We start from the raw sequence: 8,542 nt of genomic DNA on the forward strand, positions 1-8,542 counted from the left end.
ACAAACCCAGAGTTTAGTGCATGCCCTGAGACAGTTGCATGAGAAGTTACTTTAAGAGAAAAGTAAGTGTTTGGTGTTCCTGTCTTCTAACACTGAAAATGGAAAATCGGCCCAGCAACTCACAAATCAGTGAACACTTGACAGAAAAATATGCTTTGGCAACTTTGCTTGTTGCATTCTTTAACAGGAAAATTGAAAACATAGGATCACAAGGGTCAGATGGTTATTACTGGAAGCTGGCTCTTATAAAATGTAATACATACCATTTCCCCCATCTAAATTGCATTGCTTTGTCCAAATCAGCCGATGGGGCCCAGGATAAGGTATTTTTCTGATGTAGATAACCACCTAGGTTTCTAAAAGCACATCCATTTTAAATTGAGGGCCTGAAGAACACCAACAGTGACAGAAAAATGATATTTTTCTGTAACCTCAGCATCGGAGAGAACAGTTCCACAAGAAATAGTTTCTAGAAACAGAAAACCTTATTATTAAACACATAGAGTACTATTCAGCAAAATCTGCTGCTGATGGCAACTTCCCAAACTAAACTTTTAGACAGTCTCACTCTGTATTAGGATTTTAAGAAACTCTGAACATTTATAGATCAAGGTATCCTTATGACTTTTTGGTAGATGGATCTATACGTCAACAAGAGGAAATATTTTAAAATACCAAATAAATAGCAGCTATCAAGGAAGGAGGGAGAGGAGGTACAACAAAGAACAATCAAATTCAGTAACCACTTCACGTGAACCTGCACATGTGGGTTAACAAGGTTTCTAAGGGCAGCTAATCATAAAACTCGGTAGGTCTAATAATTGGCCCATGTACATACACTTTTAACAAAATATCACCTAGATGACCCAACTCTAAAAACATCTAACGCCATCTTGTTGTCAGTAATTGGCTCCTAGCTTTAAAACCGAAAAGGAGGCTAGACTCTAGAATATGGTGCTGTTATTTTGAAATCCTAGAAAGAGAGAAACTATTCAGCGTCTCCTGCTTGATTCAAACAACAATTCCTAGGACTTCCCTGGTGGTCTAGTGGTAAAGAATCCGCCTTCCAATTCCGGGTACATGGGTGCGATCCCTGGTTGGGGAACTAAGATCCCACATGCCACGGAGCAACTAAGCCCACGCGCCACAACTACTGAGCTCGTGCACCTCAACAAGAGAGCCCACGTGCTGCAAACTACAGAGCCCACGCGCCCTGGAGCCTGAGCGCCACAACTAGAGAGAAACCCGAGCAGACCGCGCGCCATAACGAAAAGATCCCGCATGCCTCAACAAAGATCGTGTGTGCCGCAACTAAGACCCGATGCAGCCAAATAAAATAAGGAAAATAAATAAATATATTTTTTAAAAACCAACAGTTCCTCATACAAGTTTGTAGAAAATCAAAAGGGTAACATATTCCACAAGAAGGAGGAGCAGGGTTCTCTCCTGAGTGTGAAGCCAGCTCTTGGTGTTACTTCACTGCACCGGCCATTTGCCATTAAGGATCGTTCTTTTCTCCTCTTGGGAGAGTATGAGGAAGAGGACATTGTCTGAACAGTTTCTGAAAAAAAAGGGGGAGTACATCTTATATACATTAATGGTGACCACAAATTTAAAGGGAGAAGGAAAGACACATGTGGAGCCAAGAAAAATAAGTGTTTAATGACTCTGTTTATTTCCAGGAGACAACTGGAACTTCATAGTTCTGAAGAGAAAGGTAGAAAAATGGATACTCATTTGGAAGAAAATGAAAGCTTTACTTAATTAATGTGTTAAATGCTGGTGTGAAAGAACTTTTCTTCTCAAAGCGAAACTACCCCTCCCCGCTTTTCCCAATGGGTAATCTCACCCTCACCACCGCCTTCTCATTGCCAGTATGCGTATTACCTTCTCCCATACAGAAACGGAAGCCCGGCTCCTTCTCTTTGCCTGACAAGAGCATCTGCTAAGATCACGCCTTCACCTGGATTCATGCAGCACTTTTGTGCTTCATCTTCACCGAATCAGGCACCAGGTAGATGGTTAATAAACACTTGTGAGAGTTCAGTGCACTAGACCCATAGGTAAACAATTACAATAAAAGTAATTAAGTACCATTGAGAATAAGAGCATGAGCTAATTTCTTCTATGTAAAATTCCCAGAGGCCATGCAGATAGACAAACTTGAATTCCTGCAGAGCTAGAGGGCTCATTACTCCTGGAGGCTACATATTCCACCCTTAGATAGCTTTAATCTTTAGAAAATAGCTATATTAAGCTGAAATTTTCTTCCCTTGAATTCCTACCCATGAGGTTCTGTTGTGACCCTTAGGGCTCCAGAACAAATCACATCATGTCCATAACACATATTTAGCAATTGGAAGGCTTCTGTCTCATCCCCCTTGAGTGGTCCTTTCCCAGCTGATAATCTCAGATGTCCACTGGTTCTTCTGTTGACATGTTTGCAGAAGTATTCCTTTAAGTGTGGCCCAAACATTATCATCATCCGAGGAGCACGTTAGTCAAGCAAATTGCAGGGATCCCTCATTCAAACCTACCGAATCAGATTCTAAGGAGTGGGGCCCTAGAATCTGTCCACATTTAGCATGTGCCCAGATGATTCTGAAGCATTCTCACCAACCTCATCACTCACCTCTGGATGGGCCCTTTCGAACTATCACTCAGGACATTTTCTAATACTCCGGGTATGGTCTAGTATTGTCTTAGAAACACCCTGTAGACAGTTCAAATGGTTGTATGAAAGAAACACAACTGAACTTTGGGAAAAGGTCTATATAGTCAGAGCTATAACTAACTCAGAATGACATGTGCCCAGTGGACTAGGTGGTGTGATGGGTGGCAGGATGCCTCAGGCTACGATGGGCCAGGCACTGAGTTAGCTGATTCTGTGGTACTGCCTACTCAGTCTCCATGACCTGCAAGATCCTTGTTATGTTCACATTATGTAGACGAAAAGATGGAAGCTCTGAGGGCATATCTGTTCTGTATCAAAAAGCTGTGAAATCAGAACCCAGATCCCTCTGACCCCAAAGCCCAAATCTCTCCTCCATTCCCTACCTAAAACTACCAAAAGTAGCATTCATGATCTGTGCAATATTATTGTCAATATGATCCCTCAATGCTGAAATATATGAGAGGAGGACATTCAAAGAAAGTTATATTTTATACTTTTGTTTCTGGCTCATTCACCAGCTTTCTGAGTGACATAGTTAAGATGCAGTTGACACCTCTACAGTGTGATTGGCATTTATGCGCATGCCCTAGCTCAGTACTCTTAACCTGACCAGGCGACTGGGCTGTGATAATGTGACACTTAAAATGGAGCTGGAGGAGCTCAGTGTGAGCTTCAAAGACATAACCCACAACGGTGCACACGACTGGAAACGTTTCCCTCTAACACCAGTCTGTCTACAGTGTTATTTATAATCACTTTATATGGCAGCAAGAAAGAAACACCTAATGGAAGTAACTTTAGGTAGCAGAAGGCAGGAGATAAAACTGCTGCTCAAGGAGAGAAGACTAGCACTAGAAACAACAGTTTTTAATTGGCTCATCTCCTGATACTCCAGGCCGATATTTTGAGCAAGGATGGAAAACAAAGTCACTACCTACGTAGGCTATTCCATCCAATCTCCCACCTCATGATGGAAAACTCCAAACAGGCAAAGACACCTACACAAACAGCTCATATCTTTATTTAGAAACTTCCGTTCCACTGTTGGGAAAAAGCTCCCAATCAAGACAGCCAGCGGCTCGGTGGAGATGAAGCTGTCAAATGGAAAGAGAGATCACACAATGAAGAGAGACTTAGATCCTAGCTCCTCAGGCTCTCATTCCTGCAGTGAGCATAAGGGGTGCTCCCTGCAATATACCTGCCTCATCGAATTTACAAAACAGAGCAATCTCAACTCAGCCCGGGGTCTGTGAATGCCACGTAAAGGTGATGGGGGACTCAAGAACCCAACAGCATCTCCTGAAGATGTTAATGATGGGAAGTTTGTTTCCAACCAAAATTTCTTGTCTTGTTCTCCAGAGAATAGCAAGGTTACCAAAAAAATGCCAGGAGGTATGACTGCTACAGAGAAAGCAGAAAACAAATAATACCTGGTGCTCCATTCATTTGAAGTCACAGCTACGTTACATTACAGTAAATGGACTTTGCTGGTCTCCTTTCCAGCAGGACCAAATTGGAACCAAAAAGGAGTTGCAATGAAGAATCTGTGCAGCTATTTCTGGGCACAAAAGCAGGCCAACAGCAGCAGACGTCATGTTAAGAAAAACAAGCCACTCTTGCATGGCGTACCATAATGTCACTGCAGTTAGATGGATTAGAGGTTACAGTTTGTCATAGATAGCCATAGGATACCCACTGATAATCACACATTTTGCTCTACTGACAGATAACTGCAGCCCTCAAATGAGATGAGCTTCCTCCATACAAACACATTACGTGAAATCAATACTTAATTACGGCAGAGCCTGCGTGCGTTGCTGGCAGCTGGTTCTGGGAAGGAGGCGGTACGAGGCCGCTCTGCTAGAGCAGTGAGTTAACAAGTCGAAAGAGGTGGAGGCACTATGGAAAGACAGTGCCCATCCTACTGACTGTGCCTGAGGTCTAGATTTAAATGAGTCACCATTTGGACACTAGGCTTGGGTTGGAGAAGATAACTGAGGCACGGATAATTACACTGTCAGGGGAAGAGCAGGCGCTGCCTGTGATGGTAGTTGCTGAAATGCTACTACAGATCACATCTTTATGTGGATGTGCAAGGCCCTCAGTACAGACCCCAAGCAGGGAGAAGTGGATGGTGCCTGATGAGTGACCCTAGGGAGAAGCTGTGCGGCCAAAGGGAAAGAACAAAGAGCAGAGAATCAAGTGACGTGGGATGGATTCCAGCTCTCCTGCCCTGGCAAGCTGCAAAGCAGCTTGCAGTTCTAGCTACTTATCCATTCTGTCTAAGCCAGAAGACAACTGTGAGGGTTGAGTGGAATCAGATAGGCAGAATGTACTTTGCAGTCTATGAGGCTGCAGACCGTTGCAAGAGATGATGTTTATTTTAAGAATTGATAAGACCCAGGCCTGCAATATCATGAATAATCAAGAATAAGAAGCAGTAGCTTCATTTATTAAGTCCCCCCAGTGCCATGTTAGGCAAAGCCACATTGAAACCTATACACACACAAAAAAAGAATAGAGGTGAACAAACCTGGAGGAGACATTCCAAGTAGAACCAAAGATACAGGCAGGGAAATTAGAAAATGACTACATGATTCATCTATGCCACACTCACATAATTCCATACTAGAAGGCGTTCCACTTGAAAGCTGTATGTTCATCCAAGAATTTTCCTATTGTTCTTTTTTAAAAATTCTAGTTTATTGTGCTTAGCCACCTTTTTGAAATGTATCACTTTCCTATACCTCATTCAAAGGCTTATGGGTTTGTTTGACAAAATACCTAATCAATAATTTTTAAAAAAATGAATTTCGTAGGTATAGCCCCGAAAACTGTTTGTTGAAAGCAACATTAAAAGATATGGGTAGGAGGGAATTCCGTGGTGGTCCAGTGGTTAGGACTCTGTGCTTTCACTGCCGAAGACGTGGGTCCAGTCCGTGGTTGGGGAGCTAAGATCCTGTAAGTCACACACTGCAGCCAAAAATAAATAAATAAATAAACAACTTTAAAAAAAGAAGATATGGGTAGGGAACGAGAATCAGAGAAAACAAGAGGCGAGGTTTCAGGGGCTCCTTTACAAAATAGTTTGAAGGCTTCTCTTTGAAGGGAGAAGTGGGTTGTTCGTGGGTGAGAACTCAGCTCTACAGTTGGCCAGGCCTCATCTCTTCACCACTACGTGACTTTGGGAAGGTGAGTGGACTTTCTGAGGCCTCAGTTGCTGCATCTGTTAAATGGCAAATGTGAGCATGAGGAATTCAAAGGTTTGCTGTGAGTGGCCCAAATTCTTACAGGTGCTTGCAAGGTTTCCCCATCGGCCTTTTGCTTACCCCAATACAAAGCCGTCCATGAAATTAACAAGCAAACCAATCTCTTGATGGGGTGAGGTTTACTCCCTTGACTTGGGTCACCCACCCCTCACCAAAACCAGAGAGACTCATTTCACAACTGAGAAATTGGCCTAGCATGAAAATAAAACTCTTAATGCAACTCCCTGAAGCTGGCTCATGGGAAAGCAAGACAGAGTCATCAGACACAAGTGCCTAGGTTTCTTAAAATCAGAATTTTCCATAGATGGGTCGAGAAGAAACGTACACTACAGTATTCTAGTTTTACCTGGCTCCTCCTTATGCATTCGCAAAATAGGATATATTCGACAGCGGATGTGTTACTGATTTAAACCAAATGTGGAGCGTTATAGAAGGTGTAGTCATTAGAGTAGTGTACCAAATTATAGAGCCACCACATTGAGTGCAGATTTGAATTATGTGAATTCAGTATAATGTGACATAAAATATGTTGAGATTCTCTGTATGTGCAAAATTTAAAATAATGCAACACTAACCCTCCCCCAGAATAAAGTTTGTTGACAATCACGCAATTTAATCTCAGAGCTGAAGGACGCAAGTGAACTGTAAACTGAGCTTATACTAGGGCTACATGGGGACACTCATTTTATCTGGTAAACAAAGCTCCCTCCTACCTTTGGTTGGTATTTGCCTTGAAATAGGTGAATTTTGAATTATGCAAGGACTCCAGGGACATAGCCCTCAAATAAAGTACAACCGCTCTGTGTATGTTTTTTATTTATAATGTAAGAAACCAAAATCCAGACAGATGCCTGAAACCTAAGGATTCTGGGAACGAGCATCATGGAACAGATTGTTCTAGAAAGAAGAAAGTGAAGATTTTGCTTTACGAGGTATAGCCTATGTCTGGTGGATGACAGACTTCATCTAAAATTAAGTTTCACGATAGTCTCTTCACCCATCTAATCTGTCAAGGGCATGTTCATGAAGTGACCCTGATCTCAGTATCTAGGGCACGTGCAGGATCTAGCACATGCTGCTGGGCCTTTGTGCTGCTCTTTGGGCTCTTGCAGGCACTAACAGAAGCTTCTCAAACTTATAGGAACATTTGGAAACCACTTACCAGTTTTAGAAAGTGCTTTCACATATATTAATGTACACTGTTCTTATACGTCCATAATAACCCTGTGAGATAGGCAAGACGAGGAAACTAGGATGCAAAGAAGATAAGAAAATTGCAAGAAGTCACAGAACTAAGCTGTATGAGACGCAGATCTTCAGACTCCATACCAGGAGCTCACGACATCATCCCAAGCTGTGCTCTGCTTTGAAATGGTCCAAGAGGACACAGGTCCAACCCTGACAGTCTCTACTCAGGGTTAGGAATATCTCTCCAAGTAGTAACACCTCTTCACCCTCACACCCTGGACCGTTTGCTTGCTGCTCTGGGCTGCCCAGCATCCACCCTTTTAAACACCCACCCTTCCCCCATTAGATACAGTCTCGCGGGACAGTTGATGGAAGTACTCCGCTCTCTCCTTCTAAGGGTGAGCATGTGAGCAAATAGGCCAATAGAATGCCTGTTCCCTTCCAGGAATCTCAATTTCAACCAAGAGAAGAACAGAACGAAGAAAGGTCGGGGCTTATTCAGTGAGCCTCAGCACTCTGGTGCTACAGAACAATTCCTGCCAAGTAGACTGCCTTGGTTCATGTCCATCTCTAAGCTTGCTTCTTCAGTCTCCCACTGATTTTATAAGTAGTCCCATCTCTTCCAACAAATTTCTCCTTAGTTAACTTAGCCAAAATCCATTTTAGTTACTTGCAATCCAAAAAACATAGCTTGAAACCCAACTAAGTCTGCGTCTTTGCATGTACATTGGTACCCAAAGAATGAGTGATGAGAGTCCCAGTGTGTGTGTGTGTGTGTGTGTGTGTGTGTGTGTGTGCACGCACATGTGTGCACATGAACGTGCTCTTACTCTTAAAAGTTCAGATCACTTGTCCAAGAGAATATGAATGATGGAGGCATTATTACACAGAGAAGCTAAGGATGGTGTAATTGCAAGGCTTAATTACAGTGCTCCTCTAAGTATCAAGTGCACATTTAAAAATTTTTCACTTATCACAGGGAAATTTAAAATTGACTCATAAAAAATCATCTTTTTCAAGCTTTCAAAGGACATGGAAATTGTGAAGTATAATATTTTACTATTAAATGCCTTTTATCCTCCTCTAATTCTGCCACCTCTATCTATGTTATCTACTATTAATGAAATATTGTGCACATCCTTTTGGGTGTATTGATAAATTAACATGCACGTCATTTTTTTTAGGAGGTCTATATACTAGCTACAAATTTTCTACGCAGTAAACATGGTTTATATATAAATTGCGAATCTAGCCAACTAATTTGTTGAAATAATTCCAATGAATTGGAAATGCTAGGACTAAGGATATCCAAAATTTATAGTTTTCCCTACTATATAGACAGGACCTCATCAATCCTGTCCCCCAGTGTTTATGTGGGTATATTTCCTAGAACTGTACAAATGTTACATTT

The 8,542-nt window shown here is 42.1% G+C and overlaps 1 pseudogene; it reads left to right on the forward strand.

Annotated features, from left to right (window-relative positions):
* Positions 1-1,376: 1,376 nt before the first annotated feature.
* Positions 1,377-1,554, forward strand: LOC115859181 (small nucleolar RNA U3; annotated as a pseudogene).
* Positions 1,555-8,542: the final 6,988 nt, after the last annotated feature.

The sequence above is a fragment of the Globicephala melas genome, chromosome 11 (assembly GCF_963455315.2).
Source record: "Globicephala melas chromosome 11, mGloMel1.2, whole genome shotgun sequence".
Classification (NCBI taxonomy): Eukaryota; Metazoa; Chordata; class Mammalia; order Artiodactyla; family Delphinidae; genus Globicephala; species Globicephala melas.